The sequence below is a fragment of the Furipterus horrens genome, unplaced genomic scaffold (assembly GCF_987537825.1).
Source record: "Furipterus horrens unplaced genomic scaffold, mFurHor1.1.pri manual_scaffold_6, whole genome shotgun sequence".
Taxonomy (NCBI): Eukaryota; Metazoa; Chordata; class Mammalia; order Chiroptera; family Furipteridae; genus Furipterus; species Furipterus horrens.
In genome coordinates, this window is record NW_028327176.1 from 140,706,142 (window position 1) to 140,722,476 (window position 16,335).

Below are 16,335 nucleotides of genomic sequence, written 5' to 3' on the forward strand. Positions count from 1 at the left end.
CAGTGTTAGCCTTACTAAAGACATCTTCAAATCTGGTATGGTTCATATCTATGGGAATGAAATAACTATTGTAGAGAAACTGTTTATTCTAAATTTATTCTTTCACCTTTTCCTCTCATCCTCTCTCTCTCCTTACATCCCCACCTCCTATTTACCTCCTTACCAAATCATGGTCAGTTGAAGTACACAAAACTGCACTGAGGTTTTAACTTAAATTTTTACTTCAATAAAAATATGGTTATTACTCTCTTTAAAAATAAATGAAGTTTTTCTCATTGAATATATTTTTATAGTTTTATCATCTTTCTGCCATCATAATGTTTTTCTTGTGGAGGTGGAGAGTCACATGAACTTCTGCTTCCATACTATATTTATTATGGATCCCCTTATCATCCCTCCATGGAACTTATTATACAGTATTATAGTTTGCTAAATAGATGTCTCTCCCTTTATTTTCATCACTATAATCATAAAATAGTTTCTGATACTAAATCATTACTCAATAAATTATATTTATTTATTTGAAAAATATCCCCAAAATAGAGAACAAATCTTTTTTTTTTTTTTAAGCATATGAAATCCAATCCAGAGGAATGGGTAAATAAGAGTATGTTCGTATAATTATGTAACATAAAGAATATGGATGATACCCCTGGTATTTTCTTAAGAGGTAAAGCAAGTTGCAAAACCATGACAAGAATTCATTTGGTTAAAAACACACATATAAGCCCTGGCTGCTGGGGCTCAGTGGATTGAGCCTTGGCCTGTGAGCCAAGTGTCGCTGGTTCAATTCCCAGTCAGGGCACATTACAAGGTTGCACATCAGGTCCCCAGTTGGGGGCGCAAGTGAGAGGCAACCACACAGTGATGTTTCTCTCCCTCTCTTTCTCCTTTCCCCTCTCTCTAAAAATAAAACAAACACAAACAAACGAAAAAATACACACACATACACAGAAACGACCAAACACAAAAACACATCTCACTACATACCACACACACACAGATGTAAACATGTACCCATCCACCTGTAGTTACCTAAAAGAGTTGAATTGGAGAAGTGTAATATGTGAGGGCATCATACTGGGTCATGGTGTCTTTCTTTGTTATCTTCTGTGTTGTACATTGACATGGTATAAGCACAAATTTTACAAAACTTATAATTAAAAACAGAAGGCCCATATCCTCAACTTCTGCCCACATCAGATTTCAGTTAATGAGAGGTAGTTATGTTTTAAAAAATGTTAACTTCATACCATACTACATTTAACCATTACTGTCTCATTTTATAATGCTATGATATTTGTAAATAATTTCAAAACTGTTATTTCTTGATTTTTCAGTTTAGTATTATCCATTGATTTCTTACTCTGGACCTGTCTGACTGTACTCCATTTCTCCCATCCTTTTATTGTAGTTATATTATAACTTTGTTTTTATCAGTCTTCAATGTTTTCATTATAACTTTGAGATCTGAGACCTAGGGATTGAGGATGATCCTTTAATTTTCCTACTCCAAGACTGGTTCTAATAAAACAGGGCATGTGTGTATCTTGCATCCTCTTATCTCCCTTTGTAGCTTGGCCTCTCAAGTATGAGTGACAATGTTTTCCAACATCATACTCTCATGTGGCCCCTTTGTGCACCTCTTCTGATGAGCTGGGAAATGCAGGTCCTAACACATGAAGCACTCCAAAATAGCAGGTTTTTGAAGTTTTTATTCCTCTCTCTACTTCTCCACTCTTCTTCTTCTCTACTTTTTCTCTTTCCTTCCTCCATCTCCCAACCTTTTCTTCACTTTCTTCCTTCTCTTCACTGCAAAGATAATTGCAAAGCTTACATGATGATTTTGTTAGGTAGCTGTTAAAAGGAAGCATCCTGATAAAGTCAGTTCATGCAAAGTTTGACTAGAAGCTTCTCAACAGTAGAAGGTACATTTGTATTTTCTAACAAGGATCTCTGTTAACTCCAGACCTCTCACTTGTTAGATTGGCCATGGCATACTATAAGTATCAGTAAAGCCTATCCTAGGTGGTAAGGTGAAGAGGTATATTAGGACAGAGGAATATATATTAGACAGGATTTTTTTGGTTGCAAATGAAACCCAAAGTAGCTTAAAGACATTACAAAAATGTATCAGTTTATGTAGTTTCATCTGGATCTATCAGCTCAACGATGTAATTAAACAAAAACAAAAGAAAATAGAAAATAAGTATTGATGAGGATGAGGAGAAATTGGAACCTTTGTACATGATTGGGAGATTATGAAATAGTAGGTAATTCCTTAAAATAGTACAATTAGAACTACCATGTTATACATCAATCATGTTTCTCAGTATATATCAAAAAAAATTGAAAGGAGGGTCTTGAAGAGATACTTATACATTCATGTTCACAGCACCGTTATTCACAAGAGCCAAGATGTGTAAGCAACTGAAATGCCCATTGATGGATGAATGGATAGAGAAAATGTGACATATACATAAAATGGAATATTATTTAGCCTTACAGAGAAGGAAAACTCTGACTCCAAAAAACCTCCGCTGCCTTGCGGCATACCTCTTCAGGGGAAAGGCTAAGGGAGTAAACCCCGACAGAAAATCCGGAGCCGGAGTCCCTAAGGCGGTTTGACGTTGTAGTCAACACCGGCAACTCCTGCGGCGCACCTGAAGCCAAGCTGTATTGACTCCGTCTTTCCCTTGGACCCTTCAGCTGCGAAGAGAGGGGGGGTCTGCTGCATGGGCAACAGCAGACCCTCCATATCACCCTGCCCAGGCTCTGTAGCTTCAGCTCCACTGGAGAGGACACTCCAGCGTCATCGCAAGATGTCGATTCAACACGGGAGGAGACAGATACCGTGTCACTCCCGAGTCGGACTGCACAGCCATTCTCGGCGGTGCAGATAGACTCTTGAGAAGCTACACCATCGTCTCTCGAGACGGACGGCTGCCGACGACGACGATTTAGCTTTAAAAAATGTTTTAAATTGTTACATGCTGTAACACAGTTGAACCTTGAGAACATTATGCTAAACAAAATAAGTTAATCACAGAAAGCCAAATATTGTATATATGATTCCACTTATATGAGGTACTTAGTCAAATTTATATAAACACAAAGCAGATTATTGGTTACCAGGGACTGGAGAGAGGGGTGAAAGGGAAATTGTTGTTTACTGGATATAGAGTTCCAATTTCCCAGATGAAAACATTCTGGAGACCTGTGACTGTTGTAATGTACTTAACACTGATATGTAAACAATGTGAATATAGTTAACACTACTGAACTATGCACTTAAGAATGCTTAAGATGGTAAATTTTATGTTATGTGTTTATCACAATTAAATTTTTTAAATTAATTTTTTAAAGTTTTTCTTTCTCTTACTGATTTCAGGTGTTTTCTATACAGTGATTAGAAAGGTATTAGCCCTCCAAAACACATGTTCTTTAAAGCTTATTATTCTAGAAGAGATGATCTTTCCTGATAGCTTATGGAAAAGCTCAGAAGAAGAATTCACTGGAGAGCCCTTAGACATGTGGACTGAGGAGGAGAGGTTAAGAGCAGATATGAGGAAAGGACACAATTCTTTCCAAACTCTGTGTAACAACATTATTATGCAATAGGGAGTGTGGTTCTTCCAAAGACGTAATATACTACTAAAGCCTGTCTTTAAGGAGTCAGTTCCATTCTGGCAAGAAATTTGACCAAAGCCCTGAGTATGCTAAGCTGTGACTGATTTTGCTTTTGATAGCCTTTCCCAATTCTCCTTTTCCAAAATCACATATATGTTAATGCTTTCTTCTTCAACTCTTCATTTCAAGACACCTGAACATTTATCCAACAAGTCATTCTGAGTACAGAACTATGGAATTAGTAATTTGGTGTTAAAAGTTATAGCCCTGGGAACTGTATTTTATTGCAATGTAAAAACAAGCAAATTAATAGCTACAGTACAACATCATTGTAGGCGTGGATAGAAATGTGAACAGAGAGTATTGAGAGCACATAAGAGGGATGTTTCACTCAGCGAAGGAATGGGGAAATTGAGGATGATTTGGAAAGAAACTAGATGAGGAGTATTTGAACTAAATCTTGAGAAATGAGGCCTATGTAAGAGCTCTAAAGCAGGGAAGATGGAGAAGTTGGAAGGGGAAATTTGAAATGAAGGAATGTTTCAGATAGTGTATGCAAGGCATGGAGAGGTGAAAGAGCAAAGCATTCAAGTATCTTTAAACAGTTTAATACAGTCAGAACATGGAAAGAGTGGGAAGTGAAAGGCAGGATACAGGATCCAGACCTCTGAGTCCAAGAAAAGCAGTGTAGGTTTAATTATGAAAGTTATGATGATTCACTGAAGGTAAAAATTATAAAGAACACCAATTTATAAATGGTTAGTTTAAAAGTTTAAGGAAGTGATATAATCAGTTTTTCATTGTCGAAAAATTAATCCACAGGTTTGTAGAAAAGGCTTTCACGGATAGAACAGTGAAACCGGACAGATGCGTTCTGATTTCAAAGACCCTTCTTTCTCCATTTTTGCAGGCTGCCTCTCTGGAACATCCAGAAGTAATTGATAGGTTACCCCAGTGCCTTAACTCAGTCGATACCATTAAGGAATAATTTATTGTCCCCACTCCCACCCCTGACCAGACTTATTTAAGGTGCCTAAATTCCTAGGAATCCTCCAGAAGATAAATGGTTTTGTCATAACTACACTAAATCGCCTTGACTTCTGCACAGCTAACATACACACAGGAATGTAAGCCCAAGCCCAGGGTCAGATTCTAACACTTCTTCATACCGAGACTGGTTTCTAGAACCTACAAATAAGACCATGGTCACCCAGCTTTAAATATGAAGGTTTTAAAAACACTAAATCCTTTATAATTTCCTGTCTTCTAATGTTTTCTCTATGTTGCATACTTTAATAACTTAAATTTACTTGAGTATGCTTCTTAGTACAGATTCAAGAATTTATTTGAATTTTTCACTAATAATAGCATTCCCTGGCTACTCTCCTATGAACGTACACATTAATATGTGATTTAAAAAACTGGAATTTTTTCAGTAACATTGAACTTTAATAACTTAATATGTTATATTAAGAGACAGAGTCCTATTCAAACTAAAAGAATTATTCCATTGATCCATGGACAGGTCAGGCTATTCATGAACCAAAATTTTGACAAAAGTTTAAATTGATGTTTTTTATTTGATCTCTGAGAAGGTTTTCATTATTTAACATGTAGTGGGATTTATATATGAGCTGGTAACTTATTGGTTTTCAAACCTTAAATTGGTTACTTATTGAGCATGGTACTTATAATGTATTTTCATCAATATACTACACCATAAATCTGCAGTATTTTACCATTTGCTTTAAAATCAGCAAAGCAAGCAAAATACTCTTATAGTAGTTTACGTAGTCAGCATTGGCTTTCCAAACTGGTCAGAGATCAAATATATCATGCTATTTGATGTTAAGTAAAATGTACATAAACTGAGACTCTATATTAAATAAGATCTTTGTTACAGAGTTTCTAAAATAACATTGTAAATAGCATTTCATCTGTTTCAATCATGAAAAGGCAATACAATTTACCCAAGATAAATGCAGTAACTAAACAGGTAAGAATTTGAGTTTGAAATTAAAATTTTAATATGGAAAATCCTATGAAAAATTTGGTTCTTAAAATACATATAAAAACATGATGCAAAAATTAAAGTTATAGTTTAGAAACCCATTATCTCATATGCTTGGTTTTTTTCTAAAATGTAGCTTTACTATAAGATAAGAAGTCTGGAGAGATCAGTTCAAAAGTTCAGATTTACAAAACAACCTAAAATTAATTGCCACCAAAGTCTTTATCAGTGAAAACATTAGTTGTTTTTTTTTCTATTTTCAGGACAGAATACAATTTCAAAAATAGGTTTTCTTTTTATTTATTTTGCTTTTGTCACCCAGGAGCTTGTATTTAGAATACACTGATTCTGTAAAAAAAATGACATCTCTATTTCAGGCTAATATTTGTATTTAAATAAATTATTTAATCAAGGGGTACAAATTAAGAAACACTCTACAGTTCTTGTACATGATATGCATAACCAATTATATCAGCATTTAGTAAGACATGGATTCCTATTAAGGGGTTGAAATAGAGACATCGATAAATTCTGGCTTTATGATTTTTACCTCCACAATCTTGCAAATATAAGGAGGAAAAAATAAGTCAAATGACTGTGTTTTATCTTATTAGTTATTCATTTCACTTTAATTCACAGTGAATTTCGCATATTGTGAAATGTCAAAAGCAACCTTAGATTGTTTCATGCAGTAATGATATAGTTAAGCAGCTCCTTTAAATAAATGTGTCAAGTTTCATTCATCATAGATCCAGATGATATGAGAAAACTTCACATTCTCATGGGGAATGATGGGTGGAAGAAAAATTACTCATTCCAATTGCAGTGATAGTAAACACAGATGAGAGTCAGAATCTTGAATTTTAGCTAAAATGGATCCCTATAGTGAAAGAAAACAGATGGGTATCATAAAAATACTGATAAAAGATTAAAAAAAAAAAAAAAAGGTCTTAACAGTTATCAGTAATTCCTATCCTAACCACAGGTATTATAATATGTGTACAGTATTCCCTCACTTATCGCGGGTATTATGTTCTAGACCCCCCCCCACCCCACGATAGGCGAAAATCCGCGAAGTAGGAACCTTACATTTATTTTAGTATTTATATGTATTTTAAGGCTTTATAATCCCTTCCCACACACTTATAAACCATTTCCAGTCCCTTATTAACCTTTCCCACTCCTTTATTAACTTTTTCCACACTTTTATAAACACTGCTTATGTTCTTAATCATATTCTACACTCTTAAACCTACATAACTTGAACTACATGTGTATACAGTACCGCAAAATCCCACAATATAGTGAAAAATCAACGATAAATAAATATAATATTTTAAAAAATCCTGCGATTCAGTAAGGCCACAATTAGTGAAGTGCGATATAGAGAGGGACTACTGTACACAATACTGTCAATGAGATTGAACCACATTAAATTTCAGACAAGGAATTTGCAATTTACAAATTGCTACATTAAATATAAATTTATTTTCAAAAAACATTTATTTTCTGTATCCAAAATGAGTTTAAAATTATAGTAATTCTTAGTAGTATTAGTATTACTGAACTTGAACTCCCCCAAACTTTATTCTCTATTTTCCTTAAAATGGCCACTTTTTGTTTTTTTACTCTCTCTGAAAGTTGATCTTTGAAAGGTTAGCAGGTAACTCACTGAGCTAGAGAAAGTACCTTTTCCCAGAGACTGAAAGAGCTTTCTTCTACGGGAAGCCATGAAGAATAGTGACTGGTAGAACTGTAATTAGGGAACCACTCATTCATTAGGAATTCTAATGCCATAATACAATTGTCTCACATTTCATTAACCAAGCCTATTGTCTTCCTGTCTGCTACTTTAGAGCCACTATAATCTCTATAGAGAGATTATAGTTATATGCCACTAAAGTAGTTTTTTAAATTGGAAAAGTGAAGAAATGTCCGTTGCATCCATTGCTTTATTTCTCTATATCGAAGGAGTCATGGAAGCAACTCAGAAAAATAAAAGCTGATTTACACATTAGTGTACTATTCAAAACATTTTCCCCAGACCGTTTAAGAAATCTTTCTCCTGTCTCCAGGGTGGACCTCTTCACATATCTGTGTGAAATTCTCAAGGGAGGTTTGTATCACTTTCTTTCCATCAACCTCTTTCTTTTCCAAGAAATGGGCCAATGTAAGTATAACTGTTGCCCAGAATATTCTCAAGGTTACAAATCACTTAGCAAAGATAATAAGCAATGCCTCAGCTAAGGAGGATGGCATGATCAAAGAGCCAAGATTAAAAAGTGAATTCTATGGGCTTAAAAAATTATAATAACAAAAATTCATTTGTCTTTTTGGTACAAGAGACATAAAAATGCTGGCTACTTGATTTTGGCAGATTAATGTCAATAAGATTACTATAATACTGTTAATTTTTATTCTTTCAAATATTGATAGTTTTAACACTAAACATTTAAAATAATATACATATAAAAATAGCACATATGAAAGATTTTCTGAAATAAACCAGCTTACAAGGGTCAATTATTAAATTTTCAGAACTTTTTGTTATTTAAAATAAACATTATTAAAAATCAAATTACATAAATTTATACTTAGCAAACTATATTTAATTATTTTCCAGGTTTACTATGTTTCTGAGGTTATTTTCAACTATTGGATAGGTATGATGGAAATACTATACAAAGGTGTGCTACTCTGAATCAGACGCTGCATAGGTAGCAGGAAATTGGCCATGGAAGGAGTAAGTTCGCCAAAGAAATCAACAAAGACTATTAATAAGCCTTTTTCTTCTTCTGGAGAGTCCATTGTTAAACATTTACCAGCACACAACTGATTATAAGCCCAATGGTAAAGCAGTCAACTGATTAGAGCTATCTGGGTGGGAAGGGAGAGGGATGGAATATTTCTGATGCTAGGTTGCTACTGTAGTCTCTGAAACTTGAGAAAATACTAAATTTGATTTGCAAAATACTTTTTATCCACTATTACTGCTGAACTGAAGGCTGGAAATAAGAGACACAAAATTCCATATAATTTCTCTATTTCTAAACATTTTAGTGAAATATTAAATTATTATAATTTTGATTTGTTTGATTTACCAAAATACTATTCTGATGGAGATATTGGATGTTCTGTAAAGCTATCTGTTGTCTGTTTATGGTTACAGTAGTATTGGGATTTTTCTTCTTCAAAGGCAGCAGAATTGGGTCTAGTGTAGCCTTTTATGTAAACTGAGTTTTAAAAAGTGATCAGATATAAATCAAGATCTGAAGTATGAAATTGTGGATAGGCTTATGATTTTTAAATAAAAGATTTCTTTAGCTCACAATGAACCATGTCCTTAAAGATACTCAATGATACAATGTAATGCAATTCAATATGTGGCTTTAATCTATCATGTATTGTTTTAGACTACTCCTTTATTGGGATGCTACTGTGTACCTGATAAATTTTATAGTTTGAAATTAATCTGGAGATGGATAAAGCAAATTTAAAGACACAATTTAAATACTTAGAGGGAAAGTAGCTTTATTTTATTTTTCAATGAGCATTATAAAAGAATTAACTTATTTCATGTGATGAGGTACATTTTTCAAGGAAGCAGATATTCTGCTTCTAATGGACTGAAATTGTTGCTGTGTCAAGTGATTTAGACATGTGTTTATGGAAATGGAAATATTTATGATGATGTTCATAGTGGTGTTTTTCCAAACAATAAAAGCTTGTTATATTTTAAAAATAAAACATTTATTACAAATTTACATTTTTGCCTTTTTGTATTAACATTCTCTAAACAAATTATACATTTTTATATCAAGAATTATATCCTAAAAGATAATGGCATGAGAATATTTTGATCTTTTATTTTTGTAATGTGATACTGTGATTTATAAAGTTTATCATCTATTAAGCATATCTATTCCAAAATTTTTAATTATTCTGAATTAGTTCTAATTTTATATCTAAGGGATAATTTGGCCAATAGACCTTAAACAGAAAAAAATTATCTCTAAAATAACATACATAAAATCAAGTGCCTTTCTTCTCTGAAAAAGTAACATTCTGTATAGTCAATGTTTTAATACTCTTCTATTAGAGTAAATGGTATTTTTACCTATAAAAAAAAAAAGGCTTTTCTATGACTAAATATTCTCCATACTGAATATAAAAACTTAATTGGAAATTTTAAAATAATCTAGTTTATGGCATGCAAAATGTTGACTATCACACTTAGAACAATACTCGTAATACCAAAGCATTTTTACTTTAAAGTGATGTTCCTGTGTTGTAGAGAAGTATTAAGCATATTTAATTATGAGTATGAGTCTATGTAACCTGTTTGTACAAAAATGATTAATTTCTCTTTTGTTACTTATTTTTATGAGTGAGAAGAAATGGAATAACTTGTGATTGCTTCACAAATGAGTTATTTGTATTTTTGACTTGTGAAAATAAAATTTACTTGCTATTTTATTTTAATGAACTTAATATATACAGAGGTTAGGACAAAAGAATCATCTTAATCATACATGAGTCACCATGTCTTGGGAAAGTTGTATACAATATACCAGTAGTGAATTTCTTCAGCATGATTATTTAAATTCACTTATATAATCTTTTCATATATAGAACAGGCTTTTGATTTTAAGCCACACTCTAGTGGTTATAAGATGGTAATGTACAGATTGGTCTGTGGGTATCTCTTCCTGTTAATAAGAGGACAGAATGGAAGAAATAAAGAAAATTAATAGAAAGAAATCATGATGAAAAGGAAAAAAAAAGCATCTTAACAAAGCTTTATTTTTAGCAAAAAAAAAATGCTTCCTCTTTCAACTTACATTAATATTGCATTTGTATTTGTAATGCATATTATTTTGGCATTAATGTATAATATGATCACTAATGCTTAATAACACAGATTATATGTAGTTTGCTTTGGCTTCTAAACATACCTCAGCATTTTCTGAAAAACAGGGCAACATGCATACCTCTTTATAAAAAAGCCAAAGGTTCATAATTGTAATTAAAAAGCTAATGGTAAGCCATCTTTACTGAGTATTATAGATAGTGCTGGTTGCTAACATTTGGAACAACAACACCAACAAAACATATAAGACCTATTAAACCTGAATAGACAAATAAAAAAGACAATGCAATTTTTGTTTTAAAAGTGTATTTTTATGATTTGAATAATTTTCTGTTTAATATTAGAGATTCTTATGCATTGTTATATTTTTGTGTAAAGGATCCTGTAGAAATTATCAAAATGCCATTGTGTTTACACCTATTCTTGTGTCCACTGTTAGCATTAATCTTTTTCCTTATTAATGACTTGGAATTCAGACTCAGAATATTGTGTTGCCACTGGGTAAGTCAGACATAAGGAATATATTTCTATTTATAAATGCATCTACTGCTAATCTGAAATTAATAGAAAGGAAGTACAGAAAAAGCACATGACAGTCTTATAGAGAAATATAAATGCACTGAAATATATTTACTTTGTTACCTACGATGTGACAGTAGTCCCTTAATCTATAAGAATAATCTTCTCTGCTGTAGCAGCAAATAAAAAGAAAGATGCATATTATGGATTCGTTGAGTATCAGCATATCACTCTGCTATAGTATATCATGCTTCATTGTGACACATCCCCTCATTTGTCACTTTCTGTCATGTTACTGTATCTCAAAAGACACAACATTGCCCACATTTTTTTTTTAAGTGTAGCAAATGGACACCAAATGTTTGACACTGAAAACAGAACTATTTTAAAAACTAGGTAGTAGTCATAGCCAAAAACTATTTAAATGGATATTTCAAAGACTGAATACCAGGGAAAGTGGCTATTTAAACATATATTTGTAGAAGTTGAATATCTGGTAGAAACACGTATTTCCCTTTTTCTGTGAACATTTTATTCTTAAACAATGAGAACTCATTTTCTTCCTATTTTAACTCTAAAAAAGGATTATCTTTCTGTTTCCCACATAAAAATCCAGTTTGTTTTTATTTGTATAAAAATACGGAAATAGTCAGACTGCTTTTTCAGTCTTTATATTTAAGTAGTTCAGGTTAATGTTTTAAAATTTTTGTCTAAAGGAATATGTACCATATGCACATGTATTAAATACACAGGACTCCATGTTAGAAGTTAGGCAATAGAACCTATAACAAGTGCAGAGCTATCAGCCATCTTGCTGAGACTGCCACTGAGAGCTGGAGATATCAGGACAGTAGACTTCAGCCAACACTCCAAATACATCCACATAGAACAAAATGGAAACATTTTAGTAAATTGAAAGTAATTGGTATAATCCACCTGCCTTGTATACAGAGATTTTCTAGCATCAATGGCTATCTCAGTCTAATTTGAAACATATTTTGAAACATAATTTGTTTCTTGGAACCTTCTGTACCTATTTGGGGCAGTACCAGGAGAGCTTCTGGGTCTTGTTTTCTCATGCCTACTCAGTGTTAATGGATGACATTTAGTCCTTCCACCCAGGCCCTATGTTAACGACTTTACATAGAATATTTTATCATTTTATTATTTAAATCTCAGGTTATTGTGGAGTAGCTACTAGTATTTTTTTGTTGTTGTTGATAAGTACTTTGGCTCCCAGTGTTTATAAAGGCTAATTTTGTATCTTCTGCTTTAAAGCATGTTGATGACTTGGAAACATTGTTGTACAATTGGCAATTTTTATTGTTTTTGTTAAGATGATACTTATGTCAAATATGTCCATATATCATATTTATGTTAATATAACATAATTATGTCAAAAGTATTAATGTATAAACCCTTTAATTTTATGTAAATTTGGTACAGGATAGTTTTTATTTTTACTTGTGTGGCTCATAAGTAAATAGTTTGATGAGATTTTCATAAAGGAAATTTCATTTGATTATGGCTTTTGTAATATTTATGATGTTCAGCTCTGTTAAAGGTACTTCTTTGTTTGAAGACCTCTAGTCATCCCTATTGCATAGATTTATACTCTGCCAAGATCCTTGTCACATACATAAAAATATTTTTCTGTTGTATTTTAATTATTTATTTATGTGCCATTACTTTCTTTAATTGATATGTTCATCAGTATATTCATGTCAATCTCATTCTGTGATTTGCGTAAGAAGGCTCTCCCTTCGCAAAGAATGTAAGTTATGCTAATATAGTTTCTCCTAATAATACTATATTTTTATTACTTTACATGTAGGTGTTTTATCTATATCAAATTTTGTTGTGGGTATAAGGGAAGAAAAATATTTTTTCTACTACTTGTCTAAATTTTTCTGGTTGATCAAATTGACAAGAGGCTGATTAATAGGAAAACTTAACCAAATTAATTACATATGCACATATAAAGATTCTATAAGGATATAAGACCTAAGGACCAATCAGGCAGTTGAGATTTGTGTCCTATCCTGAGCTAAATAGAAAGGTGTGAGGTGGAGGTGGAGGAACATGGGTCTTCAAAGGGCAAGAAGGCAATTCACAAGGAAATGGAAATGCAGATATTTGATAAACAAATGTTTGCTGGGCCATCTTTAACAATGAGGCACAGGACTTGAATCAAAAGGGCCTGGCTAGCTTCCTCCTGTGCGTCACACACTAGTCCATATTAAACTACAATTATCTATGATGACATCTCCTTTCCTGGAGCAGGTCCTCTATCTAAATTATTATAGACAGGGGGAAGGTCAAAGGTTTTCCCTTAGTCTTTCATTTCTTAAAAATGACCAGCTAAAATAATCATTATCCCTAATAGGTATATTTTCGAGAGAGGCAAAATCTGCTTCCCCTGAGGGGTATGTATTAAATATACAACTTTATTTTTTCCAAAATGTGTTCTTAGCTTTTAAAAAGTTATACCAAGTATATAAATTAGATATATTTGCACTACAAAAAAAGGAGTAATTAAGCAAAATTATAGTATGCCTTTGCAAGGAAACTGCAATTCATGGGTCAATAAAATATACTTATCTCCAGTTTATCACTTGCTATTTTTTCAGTAGTTACTCAAATAGCTTGAACTTCAAATTCTTTTTCTTTTCAGAGTCTAGAAGTTTTCCTATACAGACTTGAAGCAAATGTCAAGTCCTGAAGGAGTCTTAGTCGTTGTCATACTCAAATACCATGTGCAGGAATAGGAACCAATCCTAGAATTCCATCTTCTATAGACTAGAAAGATAGGGACTCCTTAGGTTGAGGAAGTCATGGCAGGCACTGGTGGAGGCAGGAGCAGTACAGAGGATATGCTTCTTATCCCTAGATTAAGGAAGGTAAGATATAGTGTCAGAGAAGTCTAAGAAATAGGCAGAACAAGGACATGCTTAACTCATGGCCAAATATAATATACTCAGGTGAGAATTTAACCACTACCCTCCTCTACCTGTATGTTTCCTTAAGAACTGCTCCTGGACTTCCAGCCAAGATGGAGGTGTAGACAGACATGCTGCATCTCCCTCCACAAGTAGGAATGAATACAACAGCCTCAAAACTGGAGACAACCAGAAGTTCCAGAAAATCAATGTGCAAAAAAGTCCAGCAAACAAAGATATAAAGAAGAAATACTCATCCAGACAGGTAGAAGGGGAGGAGCCAGGGTGGAGAGGATGCAGTGTGGTGGTGGCAGCAAAAGCAGCAGTGGCAGACTGGTGGAAAATGCAGTTACATGTTTTAAAAAGTCAGGAGGGACACCTGGGGAGCATTCCCAGCTCCTCATCAGACCAGGCAGCTCGCTGTCCCAGCACTGGGGAAAATCTAGCCCCATTGCTTTGACTGTGCAAACCAGTAGGGGTTGTGAAAGAGGCAGAAACTGCCTGTCTCTCAGCAGAGTCCACTTGTTTAAAGGGCCCCCACAGACCTAGAACATCTGCAGACCCACCTACTCTGGGAACGACAGCCAGGGCAACAGCTAGAGGGGTGCCAGCCCGGTGTGGAAGTGGGAGAGGTGCCTGGAAAGGGGGCGAGTGCTGGGCTAGCAGCACTGTTCCTTCTCATACTCCTCCCCCACATACAGCGCTACAGTGTGGTGAAACAGGTCACCTGTTACTGATGAATACCTAAGATTGTGCCCCTTACAACATAGTAGGAGCAATAGCTCTCCCTGGAACATGGAAGCAAACAAACACAGGAGACTTCCAGCCAAGATGGAGGCCTAGACTGACACACTCCATCTCCCTCCACAACTAAGGAGGAATACAATTACCACAAAACCCGAAATAATCAGAAGTTCCAGAAAATAAATAGAAGTCCAACGTGTGACGTTATAAAGAAGTGGTGCTCATCTATACAGGTAGGAGGGACGAAGCCGAGGAGGAGAGTTCAAGCTGTACTGCTCATGGCAACAGTAGCAATGAAGGCAGGACAATGGTAAGCACAGACACCCATATTTAGGGGGAGGTGAGAAGTGCTTGGGGAGCACCCCCGGCTGCAGACCAGACCCATCAGCTTGCAATTCCAAAACCTGGAAAGGCATATGTCCATTGCCTTGGACTGTGAGGCCTGGAGTAGGTAGAGATGGAGAAGGAGGCTCCCGGTCTCTCAGCGGAGAGTGAATGGCAGGAATCCATCTTGGACCCCTACCCCTGCAGTAAACGCCACAGCATGGTGAGACAGGTCACCTGGTTGTGATGAGTGCATGGGGCTCTGCCACCCATAGCGTATAAGTTGTGACAGCCCTGCCCAGGAAGCAAAGGTAAACACAAAAGGGTCAGGATGGCACAGATTATGATAGAGATTCCGGTGATGTAGTTGCCCAGACAGCAAATATCTAATCTAATGAAGCAGCAAATAGGAAATCATTCTGAGGCTCAGTTCAGAGCTTTGGTTATAAAAATGCTTACAGACCTAAAAGCAGATCTTAAACAAGACAGGGAAGGAATGAAGGCTAGTCCTGCTGAAATGAACACAAACATACACGAAATTAGTGGCGAGGGCAAGAAAACCAGGGATCAAATCAACAAATCGAAACATAGGGAAGGAAGGAACAGTCAACTAGTGCAGAAAGAGGAAACAAGAAGTGAGAAAAATGAGGAGAGGCTCAGAAACTTATCAGATAGCTTAGTGGGCCAACATCCAAATCATAGGGCTACCAGAAGGTGAAGAAGAAGAACTGGAAATTGAAAAATTATTTGATTAAATAATGAAGCAGAACTTCCCTAAGTTGGGGAAGGAAATAGACTTACAGGTTCAGGAAGCACTGAGAGTTCAAAAAAACTGGACCCAGGGAGAACCACACCAAAACACATTATAATCAAAATGTCAAAAATTAAGGATAAAAAGAGAACCTTAAAAGCAGCAAGAGAGAAGATAATTACATTCAAAGGGGTCCCAATAAGACTATCAGTTGATTTCTCAATAGAAACTCTGCAGGAAAGAAGGGACTGGCAAGAAATATTCAAAGCAATGAAAAGCAAAAATCTACAACTACGATTACTCTATGCAGCGAAGCTGGCATTCAGAATAGAAGGGAAGAGAAAGCGCTTCCAGGACAAAGTAAAATTGAAAGAGTTCATCAGATCCAAACCACTGTTATATGAATTGTTAAAGGGACTTGTTTAGAAGGAGGATCAAAACTATGAACACTAAAATAAAAACTGTATCACAACAACTAAAAAAAAAGAAAGAAAAAGAACTGCTTTTGACCACCACTTTGTATATTAGGCTGCAAATTTTCTGAATA